Raw genomic sequence first — 5,189 nt, 5'->3', positions numbered from 1 at the left:
GGTGCCCCCTTCCACTCAAGCCCCTTCCACTCCCCCTCGAACAACGGAGGCGGCGGTGCCCACTTCTACTAAAGCTCCTTCCACGACCCCCCAGACAACGGTGGAGGTGCCTACTTACTCACCGAAACCTACGCAGAAGCCCACTCAGTCTCCCAGCACAACTACACCCACATATCCGACACTGCCCCCCAACACCACGCAATCCAGCTACCCCACTCAACCCTCCAAAACAACAGCCAGTCCCACCAACCCCACACAAGCTCCCAGCCAGTGCGGCCAGTGCACCAACTGTTATTATCCCCTCAGTGACGCGTGCTTTGTCGGGTGGACTGCCGCCCAATGTGCCTCGGTACCTCAGCTCAAGTGGTGCGGATCGTCGGCATAGAAGGTGCAGTCGTGAGGTCTACGCAAGCGCCACCGTGTTTGATTTCCTTTCATGGTGAATGTGGTGGTAAACTCGTGCTATAAAGTGTCAAGACAAAGCCCTAACATAAAATGCCAATTTACGATATACAACTTTCATTTGATTTAAAGAAATGGGCATGTCTCTGTCTTGCTTGATCATTTTCGAATTCTAAATAGTCCTAAAGGTAGAGAATTCCCTGGTGAACAACCCATAATTAAGGAATAATGCCCTTGGACAAGGCTTGGAGTCCTTGGAAACCGTTGTAGCTTCTATATTTTGAGTGCCAACTGAAGTCGTACTAACAGTGAGTATATTTTAACCTTCCTTTTTGTAGGTAATTGTGAATATTTGTGAATAGAAATTCAGAGGTCACTGTATGATTGTGTGCATATTCAAAAAACATCTATGATTGGCGCATTTTCTTACGACCTAAATTGTCATAAATTGGCACTTTACGTTAGTACTTTTCCGAATGCGTGGCCAAATGGGCTTTGTAGAAGGATAGTAGTCGACAACTTTGTGTACTATACCCTGCCATGAAACTGTTGAATATTGAAATGACGGATGCCCGTCCAACAAACTTATGGTCCACACAGTACAGGTAGCGGGCATCGCGATTTTGATCGCCGACATTGATTAGCTTATTAAGCGTATGCATGATCACTTTGCGTTTCTAAACGGTCTACTGCATTCTCTGTCTTTGTTGAAAGCCTGTAATTCATTTCCTTGGCTGCAGGGCCTTCCAAATATTAATCCTCGAAAAGATGATCTTCTCCAAGTCGAAAAATAGTCTATTTCTGTGACTGCCGGTTACTACACCATTTTGCGGTTAATTTCGAAAAATATCTGGTGTATTTCGTGGAATCCCATTTAAATTCGTGGAGCTTCATTATATTTCGCGACCTCGGCATTTAGATTCATGGGAACGTCGAATTCACTCATTATATTTCGTGGACTGTCAGTACATTTCGTGATTTGCTCAGATTCGAAAACATCCAATATATTTAATAGTAACCTTTTTGCTTGTGGTGATCTTGTTGGTGTTGCGTCAGTGGAGCTGCAACTCCACTAACGTAACGTGTCTGCTTTCAGATGTGCTCTATTGACCAATGGTGCCTGAAAGCATCAGGGACCATACAGTGCTTGGCGTAGAAGGCCATAAGCACACCACCGAATTCTCGCGGCGGCAGATCCGGCTGTGCAGCGCAGCAGGCCTTGACCACGTATCCGAGCTCTGGGACAGAGGATGGACGGACTCTCAGCTACCAGGAGCGCTTCAATGGTTTCTGGACCGATGGCACCCCCAGGCCTTCCCCTTTCAAACATCCAATCTCCCCAAATGTGTACATTTTCTCAGGCTCCAGACGGACCGGTACATTCCTTTTGGCTCTTCCCGCAAGCCCACTGGCGTCTGGTCCTTGACCTGTTCGGTGTTGCACACGACCAGCACACCTCCAGCTTCGCTACTTCTATCCTTCAAGGTGAACTGCTCCCACCGGCTCCATGGCTCTTAGCCTCGTCCAACTGGACCACACATGGCATCACCCAAGTTCGCTTAGGTCATCAAGCCTGGCGACTCGTTCGCGACCACTCTCTACGGCAACTTTGGAACGACCGCTGCGCAGTCCTCGATGCCAACAGTGACAACATCTCCCAACCAGGGACATTCCCTCTCCTACTCCAGGCCCATTTCGAGGCATTGACGAGCTAGCACACCCGCCGACGACATCGGTTCCGCACAGAACTCTACCACATCTTGTGCTCCCATGCCGCTTCCTCAACTCCTCACCCCTCCCTCCACCGCGCGGACAGACCCCAGTGCGTATGGATGGTAGTGTTTCTTTGACGGAGCGGCCCACATGGACCCGGAATGTGGGGGTCTGGCGCCCTGGTTATGCCGCGCGACTACCCTCCTTTGCGACTAAGATGCGCACTACACCTCTGCAGTCACGACCAACAACCAAGCCGAGTACGATGGCCTGCTACGAAGCCTTTAGATGGCCAAGACCCGCGGTTACACCTACCTTACGGTCTACGGGGATTGCCAACTGCTCGTGCGTCAAATGCATGGACTCCACAGTGCGAGATACCCCGGTGCCCAGTACCTCAAGGCCCGACGCCTGGCGGCTACCATCCACTGTACAGGGCGCCACCGAACTCGGGAGGGAAATCAAGCAGCGGACTTCCTGTCCAAATATACAGATGACTGCTCTTCGTGCACTTTCTTGGATGGGCTGGAGGTCGTTCCTCTACCATCACGGCAGCTTACCCCGCTCTACGACTTCCTCGATTTGGATCTCGCCTTCAACCGGTAGACCCACACCTTTTTCCCTTAGTGTAGCTTTGACTGCATGAGCTGACCAGTAATACATCAACATGAACAACACACCAGCAATTCCGTCCTGTACACTCCTGCAACGGTGTCTAAAACAGGTCGACTGGTCTGTTGAAGATCCACCACGACCCACTGCTTACGTCGAATCAGTGGGACGCATTATACGGTGGATCAGAACCCTGCATGTATTCAAGAGAAGGCGTACTGTATGTATGACAACATCATTGAAGGTGTCGGAGCATTCAAGACACTCCACATGCATAAGTCAGTAAGCCCATGGTTAGATGTAGTAGACAATGTACGAGTTGACATCGGAAGCCGATGATCTTTTGCTAGCACTAACCACTCCAAACTCACTTTTAGATTTGCCTTTTTGGCCTCAGTCGCTTGCACACACATGGCGTTGTCTTCCTCGCCGCCAGACTAAACACAGGTCTGTTCAAGGTGGTCCAGCATGAATTATAGTGAGCTGTTTTGTCTCCCGCTTCTTCTTGGCTTTCGGCCACGGGACCTTCGTCAAGGCAGCAAATATACACACTGACATTAGTGAGGTTAAACACGCCAAGAGGCGCCTACTGACTACAATTCACTAAAGTACTCAGTACCTCCACTAAGGTATCGGAACCTTTGACACGCCACATTGCAATGGGTCAAACTAACGCGCGACCCAATTGCTCTGCAAGCTGCAGAACACTTCCCTTCATACGGAAAGTCCAGTGTCTTGATGAGGGCGGCCACGGCAGGGTCTTCCTTGTTGGCCGCAGCCCACTTGCGAAATACGACTGGAATGTCGTTCAGCAATTTCACCGCAGGTTCGCAGGACGATTCTTCATCGTCCAGTCCGAGCCACTTCACCAAACCTTGGTGTTGGCCACGCAGCGCGCTTTGTCCAGGCGCTCCACATGAAATCCGCCACCACCAAACGCGATCTGCGCCTCGAGGTCTTAGGTCACCTCTCTACCACCTTCGTGGTACATCTTCAGTCGGCACGCATGATGGACTGTGACTTCATACGGTGGCACCAGCTGCTGAGTCTCCATCGCATAGTATGTGATGACTCTGGTCACTTGGCAGGGTCTGCGCCAATGCAGGGCCAATTTTGTTGGACGGTTGACGACCGATCCGACGAGCACAAAATCGCCGACCGAAAAACCCGCAAATTTTACTTGGGATTTTCGGTCGCGGCGTCCACGCGCTTGCTGACGCAACTTGTCGCATCGCACCGCAACGTTGCGGTGCATTTCTTCAAGCGCCACTTGGAGGTCCGTCACATGTTTCTGACGGGCGGCGCCAAGCCAGTCCGCGACGTAAACTTCCTTGGACGTCGGGTGGACAAATCCTGCCAGCGGGGTCTTGGCTGGCAGGCCGGTAAACGCTGTCACAGGCGCAATTCCTCCCAGCCGGTCCCCCAGCTGATGATTGAGGGTGCCTTGAACGAGGGGCAACACATGCAGCCATTCGTCCGCGTTCAGCGGACTCTGCTGCGAACAGCTGCACAAAGCCACTCATGTCGTCTATCACGACAAGCACTTGTTTTTGGCCAGACTTGGCTATGGGCATCGGCAACCAGCCGAAATGGATGAGCTCGTTCGGCTTCTCTGCGTGAAGCGCCGAACCCAATGGACGGGGAACCATTTCTCGGTCAATGCACAGGCAGTGCAAACAGGCACGCACGAACGCTTCGACGTCCGTGGAAAGCGTCTTCCACACAAACTTGTTGGACACCGACTTGGTCGTCGCTGCGATGCGACGGTGACCGCTGGCTCCTTGGTGAGCGATCACACAAATCCGCTGCTGAAGGTCGACAGCACCGTCTGGGATCCAGATTCATCCGTCTGGGTCCACGTAAAAATGGGAGTCGCCGTCCCGATCCACGCCGTTTGGGGGGTCCCTCCCCCTTCCATGGTTGAACGTTGGATGCCGCTGATCGTAGCAGCTGTCGGCCACTCGAAATCCACAGGGGCGACACCACATGGATCAACTTGCGAACATTCGCAACTGGTTGATCCGCCGGAGCGAACCCCATCGGCTCAGGAGGTCGCCCCATACGTTCGCGTCACCCGAGACGCACTCAATGGTGTACGGGAAGTCGACATTACCAGCGATCATCGCTGCAGCTTGTCGGCCTGGTACTTGGCCATGTTGGCGTTCGAGCCACTTGGGTTGAAAATGTACACCAGGTTGCGGTGATCCATAAACAGACGGAATCCACCCGGGCGTACGACCAGGTAGTCGAGTCTCTTGCACGACTCGACCACGGCATAGGCCTCCTTCTCCACGATGAGCCAACTCACACTCGCGCCAGAAAACGACCTAATGATGAACGCAAGCGGCTGGTGCCGCTGGTCTTCGAGAGGCAAGTCGAGGTCCGCTGGCGGTACTTGTGTGGCGACCGCACCCCAAAACAGGTCACTGGCGTCCGTGAAGACGCAGACCGTCATGTCTTCT

The sequence above is a fragment of the Aphanomyces astaci genome, assembly GCF_000520075.1.
Source record: "Aphanomyces astaci strain APO3 unplaced genomic scaffold supercont1.117, whole genome shotgun sequence".
Classification (NCBI taxonomy): domain Eukaryota; phylum Oomycota; class Saprolegniomycetes; order Saprolegniales; family Verrucalvaceae; genus Aphanomyces; species Aphanomyces astaci.
This window is presented reverse-complemented; position numbering follows the sequence as displayed.